Source organism: Pteropus medius, unplaced genomic scaffold, assembly GCF_902729225.1.
Source record: "Pteropus medius unplaced genomic scaffold, Ma_sr-lr_union100, whole genome shotgun sequence".
Taxonomy (NCBI): domain Eukaryota; kingdom Metazoa; phylum Chordata; class Mammalia; order Chiroptera; family Pteropodidae; genus Pteropus; species Pteropus medius.
Window position 1 is genome coordinate 3,611,387 of NW_024355206.1, and position 12,563 is coordinate 3,623,949.

The window sequence follows — 12,563 nt, forward strand, 5'->3', positions numbered from 1 at the left end:
GAGGCAGGAAGGGCTTTCCCAGATCCTGATTGCATCCTACCTCTTGACATAGGTGCAGGGTACAAAGCCGGGTTCACTTTGTGAAATTTTATTGAGCTGTGCACTTATGACATGCACTTTTCGTTATGCATATTGTAATTAACAGAAAATTTATTTTAAAAAGAAATCATTCCTTACCCTGAGGCCGTAAAAATATTCTCCTAGATTTTCTTCTAAATGTGTTAAAATTTTGTTATTCACACGTAAGCCTTGAATCCACCTGGAGTTGTGTGTGTGGAGGTAGGTGGAGATCTAATTTTACTTTTTCCATATGGATTACCACTTGTTTCAATACCATTTATATGAGTCTGTCTTTTCCTCACTGGTTGGTGACGCCTCTCTGTCAATATAGCAAGTTCTCATTACGCATAGTTTTGCTTCTGTGCCCTTTTCCTGTTCATCTCATCTCTTTATCGTTTGATGCTAAACCCAGTCTGCTTAATTTCTTTAAAAAGTTTTGATATTTGGTAGGACTCAATGGAGGATTTGAAGACAGGAAATGTATAGTCAGAATGATGCTGTGTCAAGGCCTGATGAGTTGGAGATGGATTTAGATGCCAAGGCTGAAGGGTCAAGAGTCCAGCTGATGTCTGCTGCAGTGTCCAAGCCAGAGGTGAGCAGCTTGGCCTTGGTGGTGGCTGAGCAGTAGGCTAACATTGGATGTGTAGTGATGATAAAGCCGACTGGATTTGCTGATGCATTGGAAAAACTGGGATCAAAGATCCAAGCAGCTAAGAAAATGGTATTGCCATTTGCTGAGATGGGAAAGCCTGGGGTGAAGCTGACAGATGGGCCCTTAGAAAGTGCCAGATAACTGACCGAATGAAGAACGAGGGGCGGGTGGGGGTGAGTGGGTGGTGCCACCCTCTCCCCAACTCCTGCAGCTCTTCCTTCTGAGTCCCTAGGGAGGATTAAGCACCATCCTCGTTTCACACTGTTAGCTGTTTCAGGGCATCTGTGTCATGGCCCCCAAGCATGACTGCCATTGCTGGAGGGGTGGGACATCTTCCTTACTTGTGTGGTGGTTCCTCCCCAGCTGCATCCCCCTGGCTCAGCACTGGGCCCCCAAAGTATTAGTGCCAGGACACTGGCTCATGAAAGGCTTGTAGTCCCACAGCAGGCCAGAGGCATCTGGGGAGGACAGAATCAGGTCCCTGGGGTGCAGGTCTGGCTCTGTCACTTGCCTCCCTCCTCAGTAAAGGAAGTGGCCTGGGTGAGTCTCTGTGTCACTCTGGAGGGGGTCTGTGCTATTTGCTCGGCTGAAGCAAGGAGCTGGCTTCACCGGGGTGTGAAGGAGGCCCCCCGCCTTGGGGAAGCTTCTAGCCTCAATGGCCCTGCCTCAGGCCCAGCATTTGGAATAGATCACTGCTCTGTTTACAGCCTGCTGCTGGATCATCATCCCCAGCTGTTATGAAAACACCTTTATTTACTTCATAAAACATGAAAATTGCGTCTGAGCACTGGAGCTGAGTCATTTCTTTGAGCAGCATTTTTGGTTAGGCCTGGGTGGGGTTCTGTGTGGTTCTGTGTTTATCCTGTGGACAGCCTCAGGTGGCCTGGCAGGCCCACTCAAGCCCCAGGGCACTGGCTTCCGTCATTTCTTCACTGAATCGAGAACAATTTTCAGCTCCTTCTGTGTTTTGAGAGTGGAGCCCTGTCACCAGGATGGCTGAAAAGGGAGAGACTGCTGGGTTCTCAAATCCCCAAATAAAAGGGATTATGCAGAGGGGCGAGGTGAGAAAGGTGAAGTACAGAGGGGAAAGGAGGGTCTTAGCTGAGGTGGAGAGTGAAGCCAGGCTGGCCTGGGTCCTGCCCTGCCCGTGCACTTGGGAGCCCTTGGCCCGTCCATCCCACCTTAACCTTGGTCAGAGGTGACCTTCAGACCAGGGCCCAGCATGACTCCTGGCTGGAAGGGAAGGAGGGAAGAGGGTGGAATAGAAGAAACCAGCCTTTATGAAGAATCTACTTCATGCCAAGCCCTCAGTTAGCTTGTTCTTGGGGCCTGGTGCTTGGTCCAAGAGCCTGGGCCTCCTGCTGGCTGCAAGGCCTTGGCCCTTCTAAGTGTCTCATCTTCCTCTTCCTCTTCTGGCCTCACAAATGTGCTGAAGATCAAGCAAGATGATGCAAAGACAAGCAGTCCATAAACAGTACCTTGTGTTTTCATAAATAATAATGACACAGTTAACATTTATTGAATACACACTGTACCAGGCTCTATGCTAAGTGTTCTCCTCACAGTAACTTTGAGGAGAGTTCTCTTTCCAGTTCCATTTTATAGACGAAGTAATCGAGTTGCGGAGACATTAAGGAACTTGTCCAAGGCCACAGGGAGATTGATGCTGGAGCCAGAATTCTGACCCAGGCAATAATAATATATGTATTATTAAGTAAATCCGGCCGGTTGGATTATGTTAATATTTCTCAATGTGAATTCTCTAGAACCTTCATCTTTGCTCTATTTAAAAAAATATGCGTCACCATCAGATAAGCATGGAAAACACTGAAACACTGCATTCTTCTTCTGAGAGATTCATAGGACACTTTGATGTATTAAAGGCTCTCATAATTGCTGTGGTTAAAAGGAAAAAAGCAAACAAGCTGTTTGTGTTTAACTAGCATTTCCAAGCTGGCTGGAGCCCTCTTTCTGAGGAGCCCTTATTAAGTTCAAGCTTGAAACCTACACATATTCACGAGGCACTACACATCTTTGACTGTCTCTGGGGTACCCCGTGGACCACCCCGTCTTGTTCATTTGTTTTCTCATTCATTCATTCAACAAATATCTCTTGAGCTCAAACAGGCAAAATGAGAAGTAGAAAAGACACAACTGTTTTAAATGATCAGAAGATGAAGGGACTCGGGGAACACAGTGGGTGGCAGTACCCTAGTATGGATCCAGGCAGGATTCCTGGAAGAGACGTGGGTTAAGGTAGCCAGAGGAAGGACTCTGGCGTTCAGGATTCTAGGAAAATATCTGTACATCTGCGGAAAAGCTGTGCATTTCCTCAACTCTGAGGGACACCCCTTATGTTATCTGATCACGTTCTATGAAGGTCATTTTACAAACTCTGCAGATTGTGGGTAACTGATAGTGATTCAAAATCTTCTTGCCTATTGACGGCAGATTCTGAACTGTCCTGTGGAATGCCAACTGACGTCCCTCTCCCCAGTTTTGCATTCATTCCATTTTCACATTCATTTCAGTGTTCTTGGTCAATAAATGTGTCTGTTCTTCCCATTGTCTTGGAACCGGTAAAAGTGCTTGCCTGGTTGGTTCCCTCACTGATTTAGGAATATCATAAACTCTTTAACGTATTCATTTTTATATATGTACGACAGTCAAGATTCACCACTTTTTAAAGGATGACAGTGAGAGGCTCCCCGTGTGCAAAGGCCGGGAGGCCAGCTCTCAGCGCTGCCATTGAGCAACGGGTGGCCTGACGCAGATGCTTATCAGAACAGACAACCCGGAGCCATGGGAACAGGCTGGTTTTCAGCCCCCACTCTGAAGGGTGGGGACAGCTTAAGTAAAATGAAAGCATACTGGTCAACTGCCAGGCATTGACGTGCTTGTACAACCGGCGGTCACGTAACTCGGTGTTACCTTGGTTGCTGTTTGCAGGGGAGCTAAATGCACTTCTGTGGTGGAATCCATCGAATCTCTGACGCTGCCAGTGAAGTGGCAATTCCTCGCCATGTTTACTGAGCTCACTTTGTGCACAAACGCAGGCAAAACTCACCAAGAGCGGAGGTGACCGGGACACAGGAAGCTTTGTGTCTGAAAGCAGAGAGATTCCACAAATGCTTGTTAGAGCCGTCAGTCCCAGGTACGAGGGCCCTTAAGTGAATTAGCTAAAAATTCCTGAAAAGGAGGCAAAAACCCTAGACTCTCCATCTAGGAATGCTGTGTGACATATGCAGTATTTGAGGGAAATTGGCTGGGGTGCCTTCGGCCTTGTCCAGGGGTAGCCTCAAGCTCTGGGGGGGAGGGGTGGAATCCTTTCATTCCTCTTTCTCCTCCCTGGCAGCTCCAGCTGGAGTACTAATGGTAGAGCCCCCTTTCTTGTCATCCCCCAGGCCGGGCCCTGCTTGGGGGGCCCCTCGGCCAGGCAGGCACTGCTGAATCCCCAGCTCACCATCAGTGTGGCGCTGCTGGGCATTCAGTGCACAGCACTGGACATCTATGATGTGCCAGGCTCTGCGCTGGGTGCCAGGGAGGCAATAGTGACCTGGATTCGCTCTGCTGTCATGGAACTCACGGTTAAGGGGACACTACCATGTGGAGGGGCCAGGGATGGATGGGCGCCCAAGGTGCTCTGGGCACAGAGGAGCTCCGCATCACTGGAGGGCACCAGCTGTGTAGGCAGCTGAGAGGCCAGAGCTGATGGAGAAGTAAACAGCCATCCCATCTCAGTACCTGTTCAGACTGGATTCTAAGCTCACACAGACTCTGGAGGGCCTTTCCAAGATGACAGGGAGGGTGCAGAGGGGCTAGGGCAAAAGCTGGACCCATTTCCCTGAGACTGGGTGGTCAGTGAGCCCTTCCTTCATGACCCCTCACGCAGGAAGTGGGGTCAGCCTTGTTGGTCAGCCTCTTCCCTGGCAGGAAGCCCAACAGGAACCCTCTGCTCCCCAAGCTCTGCTTCCTCTTTTGATTTGCATAACAATCTGCAGATCTGGTGCACACCTTCTGTACTCAGGGCTGGAGCCCAGCACCGCCCTCTGGCCAAAAAAACCCAACCAACCACAATTCTGGAAAGAAGAAAGCCTCTGGGTGGTTCTTGGGAGGTCTTTCTGGGAATCACCTCTTGGGGACCAGTAGCTCTGATGAGAGTCTGGGTCAGTCTCAGGTGAGAGGCCCTCCTAGCATGAGGCCCAGCACCCTGTCCTGTTTGTAGGGCCTGTTGGAGCCCAGCCCCAGGAGAATTTATCCTACACACACTCACAAGCAAAGGGATGTAGGACAAGGGTAGAGTCATCAGGCTGCTTGTCTTAGCAAAAAACTAGAACTAATTTGCATGTCTGACAATGGGTACAGGGTGGGGGAGAGCGGTGGTTCTGGGCTTTGAGTGTTCATGTGAAAGGGGGCAACTCCTGCGCCTCCATGTGGACACTTTGCCTATCCCATGCCCCCAGAGGCTGCTACAAACGCCTTGGTTCTTGTCTCTCAGACCCCTGCCAGCATCCTCACTCAGTGCCTCCTGCTTTGCATTGCTTCATTCTTGGCCTGACGCTGGGGCTGGGGCAGAGGAGGAGCAGGCGGGCCTGCCAATCCCAGCTGTGTGGCCTTGAGCAACCGGTTCATGGCTCTTGGTCTGTTTCCTCATCTGTAAAATGAGGACAATTGACCTCCCTCATAGGTGAGATGAGAATCTGGTACACAGTGTCTAATAAAAGTGACTGTGACTTAAGTTTTGCCCAGTGAGAAGGGCACAGGGTGCAGACCAGAGGCAGAGCCAGGCTGGGGAGGTATCCCGGGAGGAGTGGTGGCTTAGTCACCTGCTCCACGTGCGTGCTGGGGGGCACTGAGCAGCAGCTCCCCAGGCCACCCCCACAGCAGACGACGCACCTCTGAGGGGAAGAGTTCATGCCACCATTTCCTGAGGGAGGAGGAGGTACATCAGGAGACAGAGCAGTGACAACCCTGGCCCCACCCCCGCCTGCCCTGAGGTTCACCCGGCACTACTGGAGGTGGGGGTGACCTCAGGTCACCCACTGGTGCCTGGGACTTGCCCTAAGCAGTGTTTGCTCAGTGAGCTTGTTACATAAATAGAGTATGATTTGGGGGGAACTTCTGGTGGACACTGTGTGGGACAATGTTTCCTGAGACTCTGCAGGGAATGGGGGGCTGAGCTAAAGGAGATGAAACCAAGGGTCCTTATGACTTTAATTAAGTTTAGCTTTAAATTCTAGCTCTAGAAATCCTCTTTCTCCCTCTTTCCCCCTGCCCCCAGAGACCCAGCCTTTCTCCTGTTTGCAGAAGACAGTCGCCCAGACCTGGCTAATTGTCACAAGGTCTGGACCTCTGGCAGGCTAAAGATAACAAATGGACCTAAGTTTTGTTTCAATTCCTGAGACCTAAGGTAGAATGACAGAGAGATGCTGGAAAAGACCTCAGAACTGTCCTCAAGACCTGAAGAAACGATTCATTACCCTTACTTCACCTCTGACCAATCAGCTCCCAGCATGACCCCGATTTCCCTACCCCATGGTGTCCTGTGATTTTTGTCCTACAGAATCTGTAGCCTACATGCCACTGGGGAGTTCGGGCTTCTGAGCATTAGCTTCTTGTTCTCCTGGGTGTTGCCAGTCATAAAAAAGAACAGCCAGTCTTTCTCTACTGCAATTCTTGGTGTTTAGTGTTAGGCCCTGCCAGCACCAGGTGGACGAACTCTTTCTGTCTGAAAACAGAGACAGAGGCTGAGAAGAGAGTTCCCGCTGGGCCTGGAGGCCAGGGCCCCAGCCCACACGGAATCCTCAATGGCGTCTGACACTGCCTGATTCCAGAGTGAGCCTTCATCCTCCCAGGAAAGTTAGACTTTTTTTTTCCAATTAAACTTTTTATCACTTTTCTTCACTGACTTGATGATTTCCCTCATCACCCCCGCCCGTCCTTTAAGCTCATATCTCGTTGTAATTCTTTTAATAAACCTTAAAATAAAAATACAATTATCTTCTTTATTCCTTTTAAGGACCCATGAGGAAGACTTTACCATGTTCGTATTTTACAGAGGAAGAAACAGTCAGTGAAGATAAGGGACCGGGGCTGAGGCTGACCTGCTGGTAAGAGGCCAAGGCCCAGTCTCATGCATGTGACTTCCTGCCTCCCAGAAGGTGGCCCACGGGGGGCTCGGTGGCAGGGGCCTGACCCACAGGGTTGGGAGGTATGTTAGGGACGGCTTCCAGAGGAGGAGCCCGGGGACCTGGGGTCGGGGAAGGAAGGTAGGAAGGAGACATTCTGATGGAGTAAAAGGCATGTGCAAAGACCCCGTGGTGAGGGAAAGGCGAGGTTAGGCAGTGTGGCTATGGCGAGGGTACAAATGGAGAGGGGGAGGAGTCAGGGCTCTGCTCAAAAGGGGGGAGTGAGAGATGAGGGTAATGGACTAAGATAGGACTCGGGAATCCCTAAGGCTGCAGGGAGCAGAGCCTTGGCCAGGCATATCCCAGATACTTATCAAAGATGGGCTGGGCCCCCAGGTGCCAGCTAGATTGGGCATCTATCTCACAGAACAGGAACCCCTGGCAAGAGAGGCCCAGGAGACAAGCTCAATGGATCTTTCAGCTGAGAGGGACTGAATTCCCTCTTTGGCTCTTCCCAAGATTCAGGTACCTAGATGGGACCTGCAGAACCTTTGGATACTCACACTGTCTTCCAGAAAACTTTATTTACACTAAAATATCAACACTCATACCGCTTAAAATGCGTATTCTCAACTCAAGTGGTTCTCAACTCTGACTGTTCAGAAGTTCAGAAGAATCATCTGAGGGGTGTGTCTGTGTGAAGATAATAACCACTGTTTTTATAAAAATGATACATGCTCATTCTCAAACAACAAAACGAGCAATACGGAAAAGTACAAAGAAGAAAGAAAAAATCCCCCCCCTCCATTAGAATGCCGCTTCCTGAGGGCAGGGTTTTTATTTGTCCTGTTCTCTACTCTCTTCCCCACACGTAGACCTTCCTGGCAGAGTGGATGCATAATACAGCCCACCATCCAGCATTAATTAGCATCTGGTGAATGTCATCTACACACAGAGAGCTATGGAGAGAGGTATAGGTAGAGAGAAAGGTAAGTAGGTCCAAATAGTTTTAAAAGATGGAACTGTACCACATCTACTATATTTTAAACTGAAAGTATTAAACTTTTCTTGAGTATAATAGGAAAAAATTCTGAAAAATTGCTGAATTTTAGATAAATTTTTACTTTCCACAAGAGAGATTAGTTCATAATGAATTTCTCTAATGTTAAGAAAAAAGATTATGAAACTCATTGAGATTGGAGTCTTGGGGAAGAAGAAAAATTGGTTCACTTGGGGAAAGCTTGATCATATCTTGAGATGAAAAAGGTGACCACTTCCTTACATATCTTTCTTCCCTTCCCCGCCCCCAGCTCCTGATTTTAATTCTATTATGTTCACTTCATCAAGGTTTAGAACATTTCCATTCTGTTCTGCAACCATAATTCTCCTAGTAGTTTATCTTAGTCCTGTATTTAAATAGATTCCATTGCATTTTTTTCCATTGCATTTTTTAAAGCACATTTTGTCCCTGAATTTTGTATGTGAAATCATCTCTTATTCACATCAGAAAAAATTAGAAAGACTTTAAAATGGACCCCGCTCCCCCCAAAAAAGACTATGGGGTGTCCTGTATTTGGGGACCCATGCTTTCCATGGTGGTTTTCAGTCTTTGAGCAAATCTAAGTTGTAGAAAAACTTACAGCAAAGCAAATTATTCCCATTCATAGAAATGCAAGTGAATTTTGTCCAGTGGCATGCAACTGATGGTCACTCTGCAGCTATTGATCAGTTTTACACGTATGTGCTCATGTTAGTATTCCTCACCTGCCTAGGTATGTGTGTGTTGTTCCAATTTTCTTTTGAACACTACTTGTTCTCTAATTATTTAACTAGTTAAATAAAATTTTGACATGTATTCACTTTATATCGTATGAGTCATGACTATACCTCTAAAAAACTTGACTCTTTTTTAAAGTTTAGCTAATCTCACTGCTGAGTAATTCTTCTTTTTTTTTTTCCAAAAAGACTCATGGGTGCTACTTTCCCTGACCCTTTCCATGTTGTTTATAAATTGGAACAACATCTCTGGGTGTAATTGTCTTGGTTTCCCCTTTTCTACACAACTTGGAAGACTCAGCTCCCTTGTCTTCTCATATTGACTGCTGCTGTGGAAAAATCTGAGACCAGATTGGCTTTTCTCCCCTTGTTGGTGACTTGGTGTCTCCTCCCAGTACCTGGAGAGTTGTTTTCTTTATCTTCAAGATGAGTAACTCAGCCTGATTCAGTCTGTTTCTGATGCTGATGATTCTTTTGTGCTCTCTTAACACATAACACATACACTTGGTTCTTCCTTCGTTTCAGGGAGAATTTCTCTAAACATTCTTTTGCTTTAGCTGTTGGATAATCTACTTCAAGGACTCCAATCCCGCACATGTTGGAAGGTCTGGGTTCCATGATGATTGTCTTCTAATTGTTTGAATGTATTTGTCTTTTCTGTGTGGATTCATTGTGGTTATTTCAAGTTTCTCTCTATTAATTTGCTTTTCAGGTGTGTGCACTACATTGTAACTCAGTTTTTAGATGTGTAATGATCCTGTTTTGTCGTTAATGTCTTTTCTTCAGCAAGCTCTCTTTGCATTTCCTGTCGTTATTTTTTAATTGTCTCTTCCTTGTGCTCTTTTTTATATCCGATTCATATCCTCCTTAACTTTTCTCTATCCTGAAGACATTAGTTTCAAGGAAGCTGCCTTTGCTCCCTTTCAACTTGTGCCCTCATGTGATTTCCTTCCCCTTCCTGGGTGGCCTTGCACATTCTTTCCATCTTGCTCAGTTAATTTAGCAACTCCTGCGGACATTCTACTCATTCTAATATGGGAACCAGGCTGCCTTCCCCTCGCATTTATGGGGAGGAGGGAATAAGAGAGTCACTCCATTGAGGCCACCCTTGCTGAGGGCTATAGGTCTTCTCTTTCCTGCTTTCTGTGAAACGCCCTGCACCTCAGCCCCCCTGCCCAGCCCAGAGTGTGTCCTAGTCCCACATCCAGTGCAGCCATGACCATGAGAACAGAGGGCCCTGGAGGCCACCGCTGTAGAGATCCTCTTTCGGTTTGTTGGCACATTCGTTTTATAAGCAATTTGTCATCGTGATTCATCATGTCAGGTATTGGGGTAGGGAGAATCTGTGTTCTCCTCTTACTCTGCCTTCTAAAGTCTAAGCTCCTCTCCTAGGTGATCTCCAGGTGCTGCCCACCCAGAGGCCCACAGAGACTGAGTCTATGGGTCTAGGTGGGACCTGTCCCTCCGCGACTGAAGTCATATAGGTGAGCAGGCCTGGAGTTGAGGACTGCTGAGTCACCTAGCAGGGACATTTACAGTTTTGTCAAATTAAAGGAATGCAGTTCTGATTAAGCAAAAGGACATGGCTTTGAACATTTCATAGTTTTGGAATGTCTGAGTGGGTGGGCAAATGACCATTCATTCTATTGGTAAGGCCCAGAGAGGGGAAGTGACTTGCCCAAGATCACACAGAAAATTAGCAACAGACAGGCTGGAAGATTTAAAAATGTCTGCCTCAGAGCTGGGGCCTGGGGATCAGGGTAGCCTACCTCCGAGGGCAGGAAAGCCTCTGTCCACGGCATGAGGAGCCCCCTCCCATCTCTAGGGCTTACGGAGAAGAAACCGTTGTGACCCTGTCCCTGAGGAACTTCAAGCTTCACTGGAGAGGGTGACCAAACAGGAGGCAACCAACAGTTCCAGCTGCCCCAGAAGGAGTGACTCTACTTCCCCTCATGCTGTCCCACCCCATTCACGCACTGCTGGGTAGCCCAGCTCTTAGCACGAGGGCCTGGCAATGACCTCAGACTAGGTGGCCAGTGGAGTCGTCCTGGTAAGAAAAGCAGAGATATAAAATTGGGGGATCTGGGTTTAGCGCTGGAGAGGGGATGGGCCAGGTCTTTCTGAGAGGGTCCCCATTTCCCCAGGGAAGGGTCTGCCAGAGCACTTTGGGCCATGACTGGGCATTGCAGCTTGACCCTTTGGCAAGACGACTTGGCCAGGACCCTTAGGGCAGTTGGGTCGAGCTGCTGGGGGTGTCCAGGTATTGTCAGCCCCTGGCTGTGTTCTCTTCCTGCCCCATCAGCCTGGTGACAGACCTCAGGTAGCCTCTTATAGCCTCTTACTGAGTCCACTCCTTACTTATTTCAAGGCCTTCTACAACTCAGCTGCCTCAAGAAAATAACAAGATCCTCTTCACAGGTTGTGGTGAGGACTATGGCACATAGGAAGCACCAGCACTCAGTAACAGAGCCACTGAGCCCGAAATAGATCCATTCCATGAGGTAACAAGAAATAGTTCATTGGACATTTTTTTTTTGTGAGGACATGAGAAAAGGAACCTCGCCATTTTCATAGAGCTGCAGTGTAATTTCTCTCTGGGACATTTCTTTCCCTGCTGAATTCCCTGTCCTCCTCTTCTCCCACCCTACCTGTCCCCAGAGTCCCTTCTTTTCTGGCCCAGCCCTCCCGAAAGAAGGGCTGACAGTGGCACCCAAGTGTGTCCTGGGAGTGTATAAATCATGAAGGTGGCTACAGCTTGTCACGCTCTGGGAAATACTTAAAGTATCCCATTAGACACAGGCGCACCCAGGGAGGAAGTGCCGGCTTCAGATTCACACTCAGGCTGCCCAGGCCCAGCTGCTCTGAGGCAGACACTAAACATATCACCCACATTCACGGGCTTCTTGCTCTTCACAGCAACTCTGAGAGGAAGACAGCACGGTGGCCATTACCGTCGCACAGAATCTCATTTCTCAGGTTAGGAAGCGAGGCGAAGAAAAGCTAAGGGCTCAGGAGATTGATAAGCCAAAGCTATGGACTCACCCATTCTGTGGCTCCTTTGGCCATTTTTGCAGAAGCTGCGCCATGGACTCCGCCTGCCATCTGCTTGGTCTGTGATGGGACAGGTCTGCTCACTGTTCCATGAGGCTCATCTCCCTGACAAGATTGCAGGCAGTTTGTTATTATGACGAATTATCATACTTTTGCCTGAGGCTTTACATTTCCTAATTTGCGCTCACCATTTCGTTGTGTTGAGTCCCTTCCTCATTCTGGAGAAGGCCTGGCTCTCTTGGAAGGAGATGCAGAGTTGAGCCACTCCCATCTTTGTCCCAGCATCTCATTTCAGAGTGACTTGGTGTGTCTGGGAGCGGTCGCACTGCCCGGGGAGCCTGTTGAGGCCATCCTTAGCCTCTCTGATGAAAGTCATGGCCGCTGTCCCAGAAATCTGCAGACAAACATCAGTACATATGATTTAGGGCTTTATACACACTCGCATGTCTATGCTTTGATCCTCCAGGGGTTCCTAGAATCTGCATTGAGATCTGCTATGTTGTGGGGTACTGCTGTCTGCCAGTCTCCAGAACCCCAGAATCTAGATGCTTATGATGGCTGGATAGCTGGGTGTGGCCATGCCTGAAAGAGGCTTTTTTTTGAGAAATTTTATAAAAAGGATTAATTTGAGAATGGCTGAACCCACTGAGTGGAAACTATGTTCAGTCCAGTTTATTCATCAGTCACAAATAGATGCAACAAACAACAAATATAGAGAGAGTGGGTCTATGGTATAACAACAGCTCACATACAGCTAGTGCCAGACACCGTGCTACATGCTGATCATGCATCATCTTGTTAAATCCTCATAACAATCAATTCTGTAGGGTGATGCTATTATGATCTGAGGGCAAAAAAGTTAAGTAACTTACTGAAGGTCACACAGTAAATTGACC

At 48.0% G+C, this 12,563-nt stretch overlaps 1 long non-coding RNA gene across 1 annotated transcript; it reads left to right on the forward strand.

Annotated features, from left to right (window-relative positions):
• The first annotated feature begins 3,204 nt into the window (after positions 1 to 3,204).
• Positions 3,205 to 7,453, forward strand: LOC120599258 (uncharacterized). The gene is made up of 3 exons (XR_005651839.1): positions 3,205 to 3,866; positions 6,732 to 6,822; positions 7,360 to 7,453. It is a non-coding gene; the product is annotated as an uncharacterized LOC120599258 (long non-coding RNA).
• The last annotated feature ends 5,110 nt before the right edge of the window (positions 7,454 to 12,563 follow it).